This window comes from Python bivittatus, unplaced genomic scaffold (genome assembly GCF_059951505.1).
Source record: "Python bivittatus isolate LINGU-HERP-01145 unplaced genomic scaffold, Pbiv_v1 ctg000080_np1212, whole genome shotgun sequence".
In the NCBI taxonomy this organism is placed as follows: Eukaryota; Metazoa; Chordata; class Lepidosauria; order Squamata; family Pythonidae; genus Python; species Python bivittatus.
In genome coordinates, this window is record NW_028277035.1 from 90399711 (window position 1) to 90419271 (window position 19561).

Genomic DNA, 19561 nt, shown 5'->3' on the forward strand with positions numbered 1-19561 from the left:
CTACTATCCAGAGTATAGCCACAAGATAAGGATCCACTTCTTTTTATGAACTGAAGATGAAAATCCAAAACAAAGATGAAGGTCTATTAATATTTCTTGTCTAGCAGTACAAAAGCTATGAGCTTCTCCCACATCCTGCCCTTCTTCTTTGCCATTCATGAGATCAACCAGAATCCAAGGCTCTTACCCAACATCACCCTGGGCTACAACATCTATCAGAACTTGTTCAATGCAAGATTGACATATGAGGCTATGATGGACTTGCTGTCTAGTGGGCAGGACAATGTCCCAAACTACAGTTGTGGAGGACCAAGAAATCTTTTGACCGTACTTGAAGGGACTGGTTCTGAGCTTTTAAATCATTTGTCAGCCATGCTGGGCATCTACAAAATTCCACAGGTATGAATGTACATTAAAGCTAATTCCATTTTGTAAATTCTGCATGTAGTACAGAAGGTAGAACTGGAGTATTTCATCAAATAAAGTAAGTCAGATGATAGAACCTAAAGGCCGGCTGTGTCAGGCCCCACCCAAGAACAACAGAGAAACAGTTCAGCTGAGTTCAATTCCTTTATTGTTACACCATATAGCCAAAATCTTGCCAAACTAAATCTGTACTACTGGAAGTACCCTGGGAGAATCTAGGGAGTGGCTGTTCCAAATCTCTTACACTTCCCACGCTCCTTCTCTGGACGGTGTTGTGTCTTGTCTGTCTTCACTTCCTGGAATGAGCCCCCTCCTTCCTGAGAAACTACCTCTCTTCTGCAATGCACATCCCCCCTCACCCTCATAGTTACATCCCATCACAGATAAAATCGTTCAGGAAATCCTTGCTCATCAATCACTCATTCAGCGACAGTTCTAAATTGGAATGGGAGTAAATAAGAGGTTCTTATGACTAGTATGTTCCCCCTTATTCCAACCATGCTCAAGGAAGCCTCGGGATTGTTATTGAGGAAAAAGAAGGGAAAGATTTCTTCAAGAGGGTCTTTCCTCACTTACACCTACAGATAATACAGAATCTGGGGACAACATTTTTCTATTGAGGTCCCTTAATGTTGCATCATCCCCAATCAGGAAGGCACACTTAGCTGAACAGTATATTAATAGTATTTTGTACTATGTTCTGACACTGTCCAAGGTGTATAAAATCTGCTATATTTCTCCTCCCGTGACCTTGGAGGGAACGTAGGTAACTCTCAATGATTGAGAAGAGAAGCGAGTAAGACACAGCACAGTTCAAGGCTTGGTGTAGAGAAATTCTCTGCAGTGGGAAAAAGGCCTTAGGTTTAATCTTTGAATTCTGTTTCTAAAGGCAGAACAATAACCCACCTTTTTTTATTTCATTGTAGATTAATTACGGGGTTATCAGTCACACTCCTGAGCATAAAGAGCATTTTCCTTTTTTCTATCGGATGAGTCCAAAACAAGAGCCTCCTCACTTGGCCATTGTCAAGCTGCTCCTGCATTTCCGATGGACGTGGATCGGCCTTGCTGCTCCAGACAATGAAAATGGAGAGAAGTTCAGAAGAAACTTTGAGCTTGTGGCCATCAACAAAGGCGTTTGTGTGGCCTTCTCAGAAAGTATCCCAAAGTTGGAAACACAGAAAAAGAAGGACTTCCTTTTGTATTTCAGCCACATTGATATAAAAATTATAGTTTGTCAGTTGGACTTTCAGGCCACATTAACATTAGCCCTGATAATATTAGAAATTGAAAAAGCTAAAAAAGTTTTTGGGGAGAAAGTATGGATTGCAACAACTCTGCCAGCCATATCTATGGTATTTTTTAATCTAATCATTGATCTCCAGCATAAACATCTCTTGTTATCTTTCCAAATTCTGGCAAACAAAAGGATACCAGATTTTCATTTGAATACCTATTTCTCTAGCAGTGAGAAGTTTGGGGAGACAGCATTTCAGTGTTCCTTTTCACACCCTGTTTTGTCTAAGAAAGTTTGGAAAAGATGCACAGAAACAGAAACCTGGGAAATCCCACCACGAGATATGGTTGTAGAAATTCTGTCTCAGGATGGATCCAGTATTTCCAGTTCAATCCAGGCTGTGGCCAGAGCGCTCAATGCTGCCTACTCCTCCCACCTGAGTCAGAGGAGAATCAGGGTTGGAGACCATCTCATACCCCAGGTGGTACAGCCATGGCACGTAAGATTTTTCTTTCAATTTCTGCTAATGATCCCCCTTAAATTCCTTAGTCTTTGTTAGAAAAGGGGGGGGGGTTGGAAATGCAATGGGATATTCCCCACAGCATTTGCCCAAGTCTGAGTGTTTGTTCTGACCAAACATGGAGGCTTGGAGAGAAAGAAGGAGAGAGTAGCAGTTGGGCTTGTTTGGGAAGCTGGCAGGACAAGTAGTGAAGATGACAGGTCTTGAGATGTGGAAGGAAGACCCATCCTTTTTCCTCAAGATGTGTCTCCCCTTTCAAACTGGATTTAAAGCCCCAACCATTTTTAATATATTTCTAGCTCCCAATCATTCCTTCTTTTTTAATATCACCAACGCTCAAAGCTTGTTTGCCCGTTAGGAGGGCACAGTCCTTCCACATTAGAGGGATGTGTAGATGTGGGACCCCTGTTGTGCAGATCTATTGGACCATCCCTCACAGTTGCTGTGTCTAGCTCTTTAGAGAGACAACAGCAGAATGGCAACTGCTGACCAGTGACCAATGCAGAGAGAGCATCTCCACTTCAGCCTGAAAAGGTCAATATCACACCCCTGCTGCCCACCTCAATTACTCTTCACATTCTGCAGCTCTCACTCACAAAAAATACAACTTTTATGGGGTGCAGCTGAGGTTGACCTGAGGATTTCTCACTGAAGAGCTGTAGATGAGATGAAGGCCACGTGGAAGGGACAAGGTATGAGAACAGTATTGCGAAGGCTGGTTTCTGACATGGTTAGGTTCAAGTGAGAAAAGGCCCAGAAAAGACCTTTCATACATTTCCAAATCCCCAAGACTTCTTGTCCATTTCAGAGGCCTTCTCGAACACTAGTAACTTCAGTTTCCTGCCAATGTACCAGGGACTTGCCCTCCATATAATCCTTAAATAGATTTCTCCCAAACATTGGAGAAAGAGGAAGTGAGCTGAAGAACCCCTATTTGGACGTAGGGATCAGATAGGAATGTATAGAGTACAGCTGTCATTCCTCATGTCTTTCTAGCTTCATCCTTTTCTAAGAAACTTCCAGCTTTACAATCTTTCAGTGGGTAATATCTATTTGGATGAGAATGGAGATCCTGCTGCTGACTTTGATATCATGGACTGGGCAGTATTACCCAATAAGACTGCTGCTGTAGTGAAAATTGGAAGGATAAAGAGAAAGGCTTTTTCAGAAGTCAAGCTCTCCATCGATCAGAGTGCCATCATCTGGCCAACTTCATTTAACCAGGTGGCTGAGGATGCTTGTTTGGGGGGTGGCAGGAAGTATCATTTATCTTAGATCTTAGAGATTCATCTAAGTTTGCAGCTTAGCAGCCTTTCCATAATGATGGATGGTCTGTAGTGAAGGCACATAGAAGGACGCTCTATTATTTCTCTTGAACCTCAAAAGGTCTCCTGCTGGATGTGGAAATGCCAAAGGGGAAATGTAGGAAATGATGGGGTTGTTCAGCTCAATGAGGTGACCTGCAAGAAAGGTAAGCAGGCTAGCAAATCCTTTTCACATAGGAGGGACCTACTGTAGGGCATCTTACCAATGGCTTCCTTGGTGCTCCAGTCTACCTCTTGACTGAGCTGGTAGGAAGTTGAGATTCTCAAGAAGCACATTAGACTAAGGCACAGACTCGAGGAAGTTGTGGGAGATGCTGCCCTACCAAGATGGAAGCAAGGAGCCTTCTGCATTCCCTGCTTTGGACTACCTTTGCCACCATTCTTTGCTAGTGCTACTCGTGCTGACACGGGCAGGGCTTGAAGTTCAAAGCAGATATTGCCACTTCCAGGAAGAACAGAAACCTTTGACTTAAGATGCCTAACCACATTGGCCATCAGCCTTTCATGAGCGTTGAGGGTATTCTGGGAGCAAATAATGCTGAAATGAGATTAGTACTGGGAATATTTCACCAAAACCTGAAAACGAGTTACTTAAAAAAAGAATAGACTTAGAAAAGACCTTGATAGTATATTATTGGGTTTTACGAACTGGATGTAACAGGAATTTAGACATTTGGAAAGAATATATTCTTTAATGCTTAAGGTCAAAAAACTGCTTGGGGCAGCTTCTCTTTCTGCTGCTTGCAAATCCTGCTCTTCGAAAGGAGCCAAGGATTACAGGAAGATAATGCCAGCTCAATGACTGGGTTCATTAAGATTTCCTTGGATTTTGTTTCCGTTTAGGAGGTGCCATTTTCCAGATGTACTCCAAGTTGTCTCCCAGGATACACCAAGCTCATGAGAGAGGGAGCACCGGTTTGCTGCTATGACTGTTCTCCATGTGTAGAAGGAACAATCTCCACAGAGGAGGGTAAGTGCCCCAAGAGCAAAGAAGGAGCACCATCAGAGTCCAAAGCAAGGTTGACCTTGCTTAGTCCCCAAGGCCCACCAAGCCTCTTAAATTCTGCCATCTGCTGAGGCACCTCAGCTGTGCCTAACTTACTGAATTATTTCTCTCACAAAATGCTCCATAAGCTGGACCATTGAGTTGGAAGTCTGTGTGGGTTTTCTTGAGAGTGGGAAGCTGATCTTTGATTAGGAAAAGAAGTTTTATAAAAGAAAGGAGATTTATTTATGGGAAATACTTTACAGGGAGAGGCAACGTTAGCTAACTACTTCTTACCAGGAGGGGTGTCCAAGAGAAGGCAGATCATATAGATGTTCCTTGGAACATAGAGCAGGTAGAAGGAAATGACCTACCTTACCAATTTTTTAACAAAGCATGGTCAGCTTGATAAAGAGGGAAGAGAGAGGAAATCCTTACTGCTCTACAGATACCCAGCTGTCCCCTTGGGTCAGTTTGTCATCAGCTGCTGAATGCCACTGAATTCACTAGCTAAAAATACAACTGCTTGCTTTTCAGATGCAGCCCATTGTGAGAAGTGCCCAGATGACCAGCATTCCAATAAAAAGCGAGACCAGTGTGTCCCCAAGATTATAAGTTTCCTGTCTTATCAAGAAATGTTGGGTCTCATCCTGACCCTCTTTGCACTTGGGTTGTCCTTAACCACTGCATTTGTTCTGGGAGTCTTCATTAAATACCGAGAAACTCCCATAGTCAAAGCCAACAACCGGGACCTCACCTACATTCTCCTGGTTGCCCTCCTCCTTTCCTTCTTGACCTCTCTTCTATTCATTGGTCACCCCAAGAAACTGACCTGCCTCCTTCGACAAAGCACCTTCAGTGTTGTTTTCTCAGTTGCTGTCTCTTCCTTGCTGGCCAAGACTGTCATGGTCGTGGTGGCATTTTTGGCCACAAAGCCAGGCAGCACCCTGAGGAAATGGCTGGGGAAAAGTCTGGCCAACTCCATTGTCTTGTCCTGCTCTGGGGTTCAGGTGGGTATCTGCATCATATGGCTGGGAATGTCTCCCCCATTCCCAGATGCCGACCAATATTCTTACCCCAGACAGATCCTGCTGCAATGCAATGAAGGCTTGGTCACCATGTTCTACATTGCCCTCGGCTACATGGGCTTTCTTGCCTCCATCTGCTTCTTGGTGGCTTTCCTGGCCCGGAAGCTGCCAGGAACCTTCAACGAAGCCAAGTTGATCACCTTCAGCATGTTGGTTTTCTGCAGTGTTTGGGTCTCCTTTGTGCCCACCTACCTGAGCACCAAAGGGAAATACATGGTGGCTGTGCAGATCTTCTCCATCCTGGCTTCCAGCCTGGGCTTACTGGGCTGCATCTTTATCCCCAAATGCTATATCATTATACTAAGACCTGATGTGAACACCAAGGAGCACCTGACGATGAAAAACTAGGAGGGCTCCTGATTTGGATGGTTATTTTCTGTACCACCTAGTGGTGATATAAGATAGCTTGGAAGTAAATTCTTTTTAATGTCTTCTAAGAACTTCTTTCTCCCATCTTAACTTTTAATTGAGACTGCTAAACTAAACTGATGTGGGAAGAGGCCCTTTTATTTTAAATCATTATTTTATTACAAACTGCATTCTTCTAGAATGATAAACTATCATTAATGTTAATGTAGTTTCAAAACCCAAAAATAGAAAGCATTGTATTGGAGCTTTGCTCCTTGTAATTTTTAGAGGAGAGGAAATTCTGTTGCTAATCATGAGGATGGCTTTTGTTTTAACTTGTTTTGTTTTTATTAGTGTATTTTATGTTATTTCCTCCTGTTATGGGTTAAGCTTTCATTCTACTCCATGGATCATTATATGCTTTGACATTTTTCTTTGCTCCTACATTTTTTTCTTCCTCCCTTTTCTTCTAATGGCATTTTGAATGAGGTAGAAGTTTGGAAAGGATCATGTTTTCTGTAGAGAAAAGAAGTGGACCAGCTCATTTCGGGAGGGAAACTGTGATGCTCTCTTCTAGCTATAAAGAATCTTTGGCCAGCTAAAAGTCTGGTCAATTTATTATGGTTATGAGTTTCCTTTAATCTGAATACTGTTTTTCCAAGGGCAATCTGAGAGTCCCTTGGACTGAGATGAGCGGCTATAGAAATTGCATAAATAAACAAACAAATAAATAAATAAGTCTCAGAAACAGTTGTATGTAAATTAATTACAAAGATTGGAATAGTTGAGGCAGTTTTATTCTCTGTAAGCTTGAGTGAATTATAGGGGTATCCACAAAAGGGAGAAATTTAAAGAAAGTGGCAAAGACTCTTGGTGCTCCCTATTTGCAAATCACAACACAGGCCACATGGTCTCAATACCTGATCCATTTTTGGTGGGGAATTTTTTTCTCTCAAAACATTCACCTTCATAACCAGCAAAGTCTCTATCAGGGTGCCCTTAAACTTTGAGAGGCACTGAATACAGGAAATATTTTCTTTTGGCCCCAACTTCTTAATTCAGAAGGAAATCCAACTGCAGAGGGACCACAGAAATGTTCTGACTGTGAGAAATATCTTGGTAAATAGGCACAGCTTGTGGATTGTCAGAGTATTCACATGGAAGAGATGTGTCCTGATGGGATAAATCGTTTTACTTCTCTTGTCAGAACACCAGAAGTTTCACAGTGGGGAAAGACGCTATAAATACTTTTGAAGTGGGATTTTTTTCCACAGTCGTACCTTAAAACCCTATTTATAAAACTCTATCTATGCAACAAAAAGAAAAGAAAAGAAAAGAAAAAACCCTCCAATTCTATCTGAGGATGCTCAAAGAGGCCACAGAAGTAGACAGAATTCGCCACTCTGAGGAAAGTTTTTCTTGAAGACCAGATTTTCTGAAAGATCACAAGTTCCAGAAAGGAAGCAAACAAAACTCTGTTGTCTGTGAACTAAAAACATTCACTTGAGAGGTGCCCTAATGTGTAGTTTGTGGGGCCAGTAGATATACAGCATCAATTTGCAATATTGCACAGAAACCTGGAGGGAGGGCGGGTGGAAGAATCCTGTGTTTTACTGTGTATATCCTATATAAAGTGCCTCCTGAATTCCTCAGGCAGTAGGCAGGATTCATTTTTTCTCAAGCTGTATCTTGGGATTTGATCATGACACTCATGAATATTTAACCATTTACACTGCAGATTAGCCCTTGGTAGGGTAGCAATGCAAACCTTGGAGAAGGTATTCAGATACCATGATGCAGCTAGTATTGATGCTTTTGAAATTTGGTGTAGCAGAAGACTCTTGAGAATCCAATGGATAGCCAAGAAAACAAAAATGGATCCTAGAACAAATCAATTCAGAGTTCTCACTCAAGATAGAAATGAGTAGGCTGAAATTATCATCCTTTGGACACATGGTTCAAAGACCTAGCTCTCTTGAGAAGTCTATGATTCTGGGAAAGGTGGAAGAAAAGTTAACATGGATAGCCAGCAGCAAAGTGGATATATTCCGTGACAAGGGCAGTGGGGAGAGTGTTAGAAGAACTGACCATGTTGGGGACTGATCACCCTGGAGAATTCTACCTAGGGATTGGTAACAGTTGACACCAATGTGATGGCATGTAATTCAGCAATCAAAAATATGACAGAGAAGAAGAGGGACAGGTTCCAGTCAGGAACTTGGAACCTTCAGCAGCAACATCAAGGTGGACTCTATGGCAGGCATGCCATCCCCTTCTCTGGTTTCTTCTAGGCTGTGAGTCAATCAGAGGCATTCAGACTGCTCTGTTTATCCCTATATCTTAAAAAATATTCCTTGCCCCCTAGGAAACATAATTTTTATGCTTGTTCCCATGACACTATCTTCATCTCATCCCTTGCCAACAAGTGAGACATCTTTAAGCCACCCTTCGTTGTAGGATCATACAAGATCCGACCACTTGGGGTGAGGTAACATCAGTATGCCAATGATACCCAGCTTTATATCTCCACCCTGGGCTGCCTGAGCGATGCTGTGGATGTCCTGTCTCAGTGCCTGGAGGCTGTAGGGGCCGGGATGGAGCGCAATAGGCTTTGGCTCAACCCAAGAAGACTCAGCTGCTTTGAGTGCTTGGGCTTCCCAATGTCAAGGGTTTTCCACCTCTGGTCCTGGATGGGGTGTCACTGCACAATCCGGGGGTCCTCTTGGACTCATGGCTCCTGCTGGAAAAACAGGTGGTAGATGGCCAAGAGGGCCTTTGCACACCTTTGGGTTGTACACCAGTTGCACCCATTCCTGGACCAGGAGGCTCTGCTCACTGTCACTCATGCCCTCGTGACCTCGCATTTGGACTACTGCAACACACTCTACATGGGTCTGCCCTTGAAAAGCACTCGGAAGCTTCAGCTGGTGCAGAATGTAGCTGCATGGGTTATAAATGGTGTCGGTTATTTGGCACATGTAACACTACTTGCTTCAGGGGCTGCATTGGTTGCCGGTATGTTTCTGTGTGCAGTCAAGGTGCTGGTTGTCACCATTAAGGCCTTTCATGGCTTGGGACCAGGTTACCTGAGGAACTGTCTTCTCCCAGGTGTTTCTAGCCATCGAATCTGGTCTGGCAGGATGGGCATCCTCCGGGTTCCATGAGCCAAGGAATGTCACCTGGCAGGGACCAGGAGACGTGCCTTCTCTGCCATAGCACCTGCCCTCTGGAACAGCCTCCCTCCTGAGATTAGGATGGCCCTGACTGTGTTCACCTTTTGGAAGGCCTTGAAGACCTGATTGTGTGCCTGGGCCTGAGGTCCTGAGTGTGTGAAGGGCCCCGTTTCTTGGTTATGTTGACACCAATGAATTGTAATATCTCTTGGCTGCTATCTGTATTTATTTATTTATTTTTTCTGTATTATATCTTAACTGTTTAATTCTTTTTATGATCGTTTGCCACCCAGACTCACTGGCTTGAGATGGGCGGGTCTGCAAACTGAATCAATCAATCAATCAATCAATCAATCAATCAAACCCAGAGTTTATCTGTAAAATCCGTTAGATTTTGTCATCAGCTATCTTGAAGGGACATCTGATGACCGGTCCTGACTGAGAAGCAAAAACGACTGGATAAGAATTGGTGGGATTGTTCTTTTCAACAAACGGTGCAGACCAGAGACAAGGAGGGAAGTTTTTTCTTCTTTTATCCCAAGGAAAGTTTTATTTTAGAAAAACAAACATGTCTTTTGAAATAAGGAGATATCTGTTTCTGAACCTTATGAGAAATATAAGATTTGGAAAAAGATGAAGAGATTCTGCAGAAGGGAAAATGCAGCAACGTGACAGACACTCCACCCATCTGTACACGTGTGTGAAGTCAATGTATGAACCAAAGGGCGTGGCTTCATTAGCATTGCTGTGACTGCTATCGTGACTTTTCTGAGCCTTCCTGAGCAGGCCACTGTTCCTATGGACCATATTCAATGAGTTTTCTATGGGTTTTCTATCGCTCTGAGCTTCTTTGAACTCCTCTACTCATTTGGTATGTATCTCATTCTATGAGTCCTTTACTGGGCCTGCATCTACACTTTCTCTATCCTTCTTTTCCTCCTCTCCCCACTTTTCTTGTATCGGAAGGTGAATGGCATACCTGGATGAAATCTCAGGGCTCAGCTACCCCTCTCCTTAGCCATAGTGGGAGGAGGCCCAACGATAGCAAAGGACCAAGATGGCGATGGCAGACACATCCCACAGAGGAGGCTCCAATTGCACAGTTGCCATGGCCATCTTGCTATTGTGACCTCCCAGGCAGACACAGCTAATCAGCCCCTCTCACAACTGTTCAGGGAGGAGAAGCACAACTCTTTTGTCCTCAGTCTGAGCCCTGATGTCTTTTCTGTACGTTGCTCCAGGAACATTCCAGGAACCATAATGGGAAGAAATAATAACTTTCCAGCAAAGCCCAGGTGGGATAATATTCTAGTAAATTTTCATCCCACATATTGATAGCTGCTAACATATGAGCCCTGGGGATATTTTAGCAAGTCCAATAAACTGAAGCTCCCACACTTCAAATGGTAGTTCAATTTAGCTAATGACAACCCTGGTGGATTAGTATCCCAAATACATTTTCCTGAATGACTTACAGTCTGAAGAAAAGATTGATTTGGTATTAGCACTGAGATGCCTTTAAGGACATAAATTAAATGAGGGACAATGTTCATTTTAATAACATTAATTTTGTCTCACAGACCTAATGGGATTTTAATCCAGCTATTTAAATCCAATTCCATCTTTTCTAAAAGTTTCAACATATTTATTTCCATGTATTTAGAAATCCTTCTGGGGATATAGAGTCCCACGTAATTGATGTACTCAGTAGAAATGGCAAAACCCAACCATCAAACTGTGCTGATATATCAGGGCCTAAAGAAAGCAAACAAGATTGATTCCAGTTGATTTTATAGCCAGCAGGCTTTCCAAAATACTGTACTCTCCATATAAAATTAGGTGGAGAAATGGAATACTTATCCAAAATTGCTAATATAATTTTTACATGCTGATGATAATTAATACCCTGCCAAATTAACACCTATAATGTCTGGAAATTCCCTTACAGTAAGAGGTAAAGGTTCAAGAATTAAAATTAAAAGCAAGTGCCAAAGTGAGCATCCTGCCAAGTTCTCTACTGTCTCTCGAAAGAATCTGAAACTTTCAGTTACTATGATTTTAGCACACGGTTGTCAATAATAAATCTCTATCCAATGAACCAAATCCCTTGGGAAAAAATGCAAAGGTTCACTTATCCACTGACTTGTGCAGCGACTGTTTGAAGTTACAACAGTTGAAAAAAACAACTCGAGAAGGCTTCTCTTCTTGGGTCAGGAGCAGCTAATTCAACAAACCAAGTCATCCAACCTGCCTAAAATTCAATCTGGGTTGAACAGAATTCTTTCCAAGGTCTCTGACCACTTAGAATTTTCACTAGTTTTATGAAAAATGTCAATCTTTATTGTTGAGGTGCTGAACTGAGTGTGATGCCTACTAACAGGCAGGTGTGCTCCTTCTGTGAGGATCTCAGTTGAACTCCTTTGCAAACCCTGGGTGGCTCCAAAAACCTGACCCCACACTTGCATCAAGAGAAGAAGCTGAAATCTGGATATAGCCATGTTGCACTTACTCTCAAGGGTTGGGGGGGGGGGATGGGGTGGAAAAAGGAATTGGACACTGACATCAATAGGACATTTATACTTCCCCAATCCTATCCCTCAACAGCTTGAGAAAAAACGAATCCTGCCGACTGCTTGGGGAACTCAATAGGCACTTTATTCAGGATATGCACTGTAAGACACAGGATTCTTCCACCCCCACCCCAGATTTCTGTGCAATATTACAAATTGATGCTGTATATCTACTGGCCCCACAAACTGCACATTAGGGCACCTCTCAAGTGAATGATTTTAATTCACATAAAAAGAGTTCTGTTTGCTTCCTTTCTGGAACTTGTGATCTTTCAGAAAATCCGGTCTTCAAGAAAAACTTTCCTCAGAGTGGCGAATTCTGTCTACCTCTGTGGCCTCTTTGAGCATCCTCAGATAGAATTGGAGTTTTTTTTTCTTTTCTTTTCTTTTCTTTTTGTTGCATAGATAGAGTTTTATAAATAGGATTTTAAGGTATGGCTGTGGAAGAAAATCCCACTTCAAAAGTATTTATAGTGTCTCTCCTCCGTGTGAAACTTCTGGTGTTCTAACAAGAGAAGTAAAACATTTTATCCCATCAGGACACATCTCTTCCGTGTGAATACTCTGACGATCCACAAGCTGTGCCTATTTACCAAGATATTTCTCACAGTCAGAACATTTCTGTGGTCCCTCTGCAGTTGGATTTCCTTCTGAATAAAGAAGTTAGGGCCAAAAGAAAATATTTCCTGTATTCAGTGCTCTCCAGGGTTAGGGGCACCCTGATAGAGACTTTGCTGGTTATGAAGGTGAATGTTTTGAGAAAAAAAATTCCCCACCAAAGATGGATCAGGTATTGAGACCATGTGGCCTATATAATTCACTCAGGCTGACTGGGAATAAAACAGCCTCGACTATTCCAATCTTTGTAATTAATTTACATACTACTGATTCTGAGATTTATTTATTTATTTGTTTGTTTGTTTATGCAATTTCTATAGCCGCTCATCTCAGTCCAAGGGACTCTCGGATTGCCCTTGCAAAAAGCATATCCAAATTAAAGGAAACTCATAACATAATAAATTGACCAGACTTTTAGCTGGCCAAAGATTCTTTATAGCTACAAGAGAGTATCATAGTTTCCCTCCCGAAATGAGCTGGTCCACTTCTTTTCGCTATAGAAAAGGTGATTCTTTCCAAACTTCTACCTTTTTCAAAATGGCATGTGCTTGATCAGTGCCTTCAAATCAGCATATATTGTTTTCAAATGAACAATTAGAATATCCTAGATAATCTGTTAGAAAAAAAGAGGGGAAGAAAAAAATGTAGGAGCAAAGAAATAAGTCAAAGCATATAATGATCCAGGGAGTAGAATGAAAGCTCAACCCACAACAAAAGGGAAAAATAAAATAAAATAAAATAAAATAAAATAAACAAAACAAAACAAAACAAAAAATGAAATGAAATGAAATGAAATGAAATGAAATAATAAAACAAAACAAAACAAAACCAAAACCATCCTCATCATTAGCAACAGAATTTCCTGCCCTCCAAAAATTAGGTTGAACAAAGCTGCAATACAATGCTTTCCCTTTTCTGGTTTCAGAAACTACGTTAACATTACTGATAGTTTATGATTCTAGATGAATGCAGATTGTAATAAAATAATGATTTAAAATAAAATGGCCTCTTCCAAAATCAGTTTCATATAGCAGTCATAATTAAAAGTTAAGGTGGAAGAAGGAAAGTTCTTAGAAGACATAAAAAAGAATTTACTTCCAAGCTATCTTATATCACCACTAGGTGGTACAAAAAATAACCACCCAAATGAGAAGCCCTCCTAGTTTTTCATCATGAGATGCTCCTTGGTGTTCAGGTCAGGTCTCAGGAGGATGATGTAGCATTTGGGGACAAAGATGCAGCCCAGTAAGCCCAGGCTGGAGGCCAGGATGGAGAAGATCTGCACAGCCACCATGTATTTCCCTTTGGTGCTCAGGTAGGTGGGGACAAAGGAGACCCAAACACTACAGAAAACCAACATGCTGAAGGTGATCAACTTGGCTTCATTAAACGTCCCTGGCAGTTTGCGGGCCAGGAAAGCCACCAAGAAACAAGTGGAGGCCAGAAACCCCATGTAGCTGAGGACAGTGTAGAACATGGTGACCGAGCCTTCACTGCATTGCAGCAGGATCTGTCCTGGGTGGGAATATAGGTTGGCATCTGGAAATGGGGGAGAGATTCCCAGCCATATGATGCAGATGCCCACCTGAATCCCAGAGCAGGACAAGACAATGGAGTTGGCCAGACTCTTTCCCAGCCATTTCCTCATCCTGCTGCCTGGCTTTGTGGCCAGAAAGGCTACCACCACCATGACAGTCTTGGCCAGCAAGCAGGATACAGCAACTGAGAAAACAACACTGAAGGTGACTTGGAGGAGGCAGGTCACTTTCTTGGGGCGACCGATGAACAGCAGGGAAGTCAAGAAGGAAAGCAGGAGGGAGACCAGGAGAATGTAGGTGAGGTCCCGGTTGTTGGCTTTGACTATGGGAGTTTCTCGGTATTTAATAACGATTCCTAGAACAAAGGCAGTAGTTATGGACAACCCAAGTGCAAAGAGAGTCAGGATGAGACCCAACATTTCTTGATGGGACAGGAAACTTATAATCTTGGGGACACACTGGTCTCGCTTTTTATTGGAATGCTGGTCATCTGGGCACTTCTCACAATGGGCTGCATCTGAAAAGCAAGCAGTTGTATTTGTAGCTAGTGAATTCAGTGGCATTCAGCAGCTGATGACAAACTGACCCAAGGGGACAGCTGGGTATATGTTGAGCAGTAAGGATTTCCTCTCTCTTCCCTCTTTGTCAAGCTGACCACTCTTTGTTAAAAATTTTTTTAAGGTAAGTCACTTCCTTCTACCTATCTTCCAAGGAACACCTACATGATCTGCCTGCTCTTGCACGCCCCTCCCAGTGAGAAGTAGTTAGTTAGCTTTGGTTCTCCCTATAATGTATTTCCAATAAATAAATCTCCTCTCTTAGAAAGCCTGTTTTACTAATAAGGGGTCAGGTTCCCATTGTCATGAAAACCCACATGCACCTCCCACACAACTGTCTGGTTCACACTGGGGACAAAGCAAGATCAGGCCTGCTTTGGACTCTGGTGGTGCTCCTTCTTTGTTCTTGGGGCACTTACCTTCCTCTGTGGAGATTGTTCCATCTGTACATGGAGAGCAGTCATAGCAGCAAACTGGTGCTCCCTCTCTCACGAGCTTGGTGTATCCTGGGAGGCAACTTGGAGTACATCTAGAAAATGGCACCTTCTAAACAGAAAGAAAATCCAGGGAAATCTGAATGAACCCAGTCATTGAGCTGGCATTATCTTCCTATAATCCTTGGCTCCTTTCGAAGAGCAGGATTTGCAACGAGCAGAAAGAGAAGCTGCCCCAAGCAGTTTTTTTACCTTAAGCAGTAAAGAATATATTCTTTCCAAAAGTCTAAATGCCTGTTACATCCAGTTCTTAAAACCAAAACCAAAAATCTACTATCAAGGTCTTTTCTAAGTCTATTCTTTTTTCAGTAACTCATGTTCAACATCATACTCTTTTGATGAAACATTCTCAGTACTAATCTCATTTCAGCATTATTTGCTCCCAGAATACCCTCAATACAAATGAAAGGCTGATGGCTCATGTGGTTGGGCAACTTAAGTCAAAGGTTTCTGTTCTTCCTGGAAGTGGCAATATCTGCTTTGGACTTCAAGTACTGCCCGTGTCAGCTCGAGTAGCACTAGCAAAGAATGGTGGCAAAAGTAGTCCAAAGCAGGGAATGCAGAAGGCTCCTTGCTTCCATCTTGGTAGGGCAGCATCTTCCATAACTCCCTTGAGTCTCTGCCTTATTCTAATGTGTTTCTTGAGAATCTCAACTTCCTACCAGCTCACTCGAGAGGTAGACTGCAGTACCCAGGAAGCCATGGGTAAGATGCCCTCCTATGTGAAAGGGCTTTGCTAGCCTGCTTACCTTACTTGCAGGCCACCAGAGGCTTTGAGTGGACCAACCACATCATTTCCTACATTTCCCCTTTGGCATTCCCACAGCCAGCAGGAGACTTTTTGAGTTTCAAGAGTAAATAATAGAGTGTCATTCTATGTGCCTTCACTACAGACCATCCATCATAGTGCTAAAGTTGCTAAGCTGTAAACTCAGATGAATCTCTAAGATCTAAGAGAAACGATACTACCTGCCACCCCCCAAACAAGCATCCTTAGCTACCTGGTTAAATGAAGTCGGCCAGATGATGGCACTCTGATCGATGGAGAGCTTGACTTCCGAAAAGGGCTTTTGTTCTACATTCCCAATTTTCACTACAGCATCAGACTTGTTGGGAAATACTGCCCAGTCCATGATATCAAAGTCAGCAGCAGGATTTCCATTCTCATCCAAATAGAGATCACCCACTGAAAGATTGTAAAGCTGGAAGTTTCTTAGAAAAGGATGAAGCTAGAAAGACATGAGCAATGACAGCTGTACTCTATACATTCCTATCTGATCCCTACGTCCAAATAAGGTTTCTTCAGCTCAGTTCCTCTTTCTCCAATGTTTGGGAGAAATCTAGTTAAGGATTATATGGAGGGCACGTCAGGTACATTGGCAGGAAACTGAAGTCACTAGTGTTACAGAAGGCCCCTGAAATGGGCAAGAAATCTTGGGGATTTGGAAATGTGTGAAAGGTCTTTTCTGGGCCTTTTCTCACTTGAACCTAACCATGTCAGAAACCAGCCTTGTCAATACCGTTCTCACACCTTGTCCCTTCCACGTGGCCTTCATCTCATCTACAGCTCTTCAGTGAGAAATCCTCAGGTCAACCTCAGCTGCACCCCATAAAAGTTGTATTTTTTGTGAGAACTGCAGAATGTGAAGGGTAATTGAGGTGGGCAGCAGGGGTGCGATATTCACCTTTTCAGGCTGAAGTCAAGATGCTCTCTCTGCATTGGTCACTGGTCAGCAGTTGCCATTCTGCTGTTGTCTGTCTAAAGAGTTGGACACAGCAACTGTGAGGCATGGTCCAACAGATCTGCACAACAGGGGTCCCACAACTACACATTCCTCTAATGTGGAAGGACTGTGCCCTCCTAACAGGGGCAAACAAGCTTTGAGAGTTGGTGATATTAAAAAAGAAGGAATGATTGGGAGATAAAAATATATTAAAAATGGTTGGGGCTTTAAATCCAATTTGGAAGGGGAGACACATCTTTAGGAAAATGGATGGGTCTTCCTTCCACATCTCAAGACCTGTCATCTTCACTACTTGTCCTGCCAGCTTCCCAAACAAGCCCAACTGCTACTCTCTCCTTCTTTCTCTCCAAGCCTCCATGTTTGGTCAGAACAAACTCTCAGACTTGGGCAAATGCTGTGGGGAATATCCCATTGCATTTCCACCCCACCCCCCTTTCTAACAAAGACTAAGGAATTTAAGGGGGATCATTAGCAGAAATCAAAAGAAAAATCATACGTGCCATGGCTGTACCACCTGGGGTATGAGATGGTCTCCAACCCTGATTCTCCTCTGACTCAGGTGGGAGGAATAGGCAGCATTGAGGGCTCTGGCCACAGCCTGGATTGAACTGGAAATACTGGATCCATCCTGAGACAGAATTTCTACAACCATATCTCGTGGTGGGATTTCCCAGGTTTCTGTTTCTGTGCATCTTTTCCAAACTTTCTTAGACAAAACAGGGTGTGAAAAGGAACACTGAAATGCTGTCTCCCCAAATTTCTCACTGCTAGAGAAAAAGGTGTTCAAATGAAAATGTGGTATCCTTTTGTTTGTCAGAATTTGGAAAGATAACAAGAGATGTTTATGCTGGAGATCAATGATTAGTTTCAAAAATACCATAGATGTGACTTTCAGAGTTGTTGCAATCCATACTTTCTCCCCAAAAACTCTTTTAGCTTTTTCAATTTCTAATATTATCAGGGCTAATGTTAATGTGGCCTGAAAGTCCAACTGACAAACTATAATTTTTATATCAATGTGGCTGAAATACAAAAGGAAGTCCTTCTTTTTCTGTGTTTCCAACTTTGGGATGCTTTCTGAGAAGGCCACACAAACGCCTTTCTTGATGGCCACAAGCTCAAAGTTTCTTCTGAACTTCTCTCCATTTTCATTGTCTGGAGCAGCAAGGCTGATCCACGTCCATCGGAAATGCAGGAGCAGCTTGACAATGGCCAAGTGAGGAGGCTCTTGTTTTGGACTCATCCGGTAGAAAAAAGGAAAATGCTCTTTATGCTCAGGAGTGTGACTGATAACCGCATAATTGATCTACAATGAAATAAAAAATATGGGTTATTGTCCTGCCTTTAGAAACAGAATTCAGTGATTAAACCTAAGGCCTTTTTCCCACTGCAGAGAATTTCTCTACACCAAGCCTTGAACTGTGCTATGTCTCACTTGCTTCTCTTCTCAATCATTGAGAGTTACCTACATTCCCTCCAAGGTCACGGGAGGAGAAATATAGCAGATTTTATACACCTTGGACAGTGTCAGAACATAGTACAAAATACTATTAATATACTGTTCAGCTAAGTGTGCCTTCCTGATTGGGGATGATGCAACATTAAGGGACCTCAGTAGAAAAATATTGTCCCCAGATTCTGTATTATCTGTAGGTGTAAGTGAGGAAAGACCCTCTTGAAGAAATGTTTCCCTTCTTTTTCCTCCAAAACAATCCCGAGGCTTCCTTGAGCATGGTTGGAATAAGGGGGAACATACTAGTCATAAGAACCTCTTATTTACTCCCATTCCAATTTAGAACTGTCGCTGAATGAGTGATCGATGAGCAAGGACTTCCTGAACGATTTTATCTGTGATGGGATGTAACTATGAGGGTGAGGGGGGATGTGCATTGCAGAAGAGAGGTAGTTTCTCAGGAAGGAGGGGGCTCATTCCAGGAAGTGAAGGCAGACCAGACACAACACCGTCCAGAGAAGGAGCGTGGGAAGTGTAAGAGATTTGGAACAGCCACTCCCTAGATTCTCCCAGGGTACTTCCAGTAGTACAGATTTAGTTTGGCAAGATTTTGGCTATATGGTGTAACAATAAAGGAATTGAACTCAGCTGAACTGTTTCTCTGTTGTTCTTGGGTGGGGCCTGACACAGCCGGCCTTTAGGTTCTATCATCTGACTTACTTTATTTGATGAAATACTCCAGTTCTACCTTCTGTACTACATGCAGAATTTACAAAATGGAATTAGCTTTAATGTACATTCATACCTGTGGAATTTTGTAGATGCCCAGCATGGCTGACAAATGATTTAAAAGCTCAGAACCAGTCCCTTCAAGTACGGTCAACAGATTTTTTGGTCTTCCACAACTGTAGTTTGGGACATTGTCCTGCCCACTAGACAGCAAGTCCATCATGGCGTCATATGTCAATCTTGCATTGAACAAGTTCTGATAGATGTTGTAGCCCAAGGTGATGTTGGGTAAGAGCCTTGGATTCTGGTTGATCTCATGAATGGCAAAGAAGAAGGGCAGGAGATGGGAGAAGCTCATAGGTTTTGTATTGCTAGATAAGAAATATTAATAGACATTCATCTTTGTTTTGGATTTTCATCTTCAGTTCATAAAATGAAGTGGATCCTTATCTTGTGGCTATACTCCTGACAGTAGATATCCACACTTTCAATTCGATGTAAAATTGATGTCATGGATCACCTTAAAAATGATACAAACTAATCTGACTGGTCTCATGAAGGGCCAAGAAGGGCAAAGGTTTACCTGAAGCTCAATTTCACTATGTTGGAAATATTATCAGATGTTCATTGCTCAATGAAACAATAGAAAATTCCAGATCATTTATTTCCAGGGCCTTTCTAGGTCATACCATTTTCTGGATGTTCTCATTTGATCACAGCTTCATTGACACCAGTGGGAGTTTCTTCCCAAGTCA

At 42.4% G+C, this 19561-nt stretch overlaps 1 pseudogene; it reads right to left on the reverse strand.

Annotated features, from left to right (window-relative positions):
• LOC148216809 (uncharacterized) overlaps positions 1-19029 on the reverse strand; it is a 37675-nt pseudogene extending 18646 nt beyond the window's left edge.
• Positions 19030-19561: the final 532 nt, after the last annotated feature.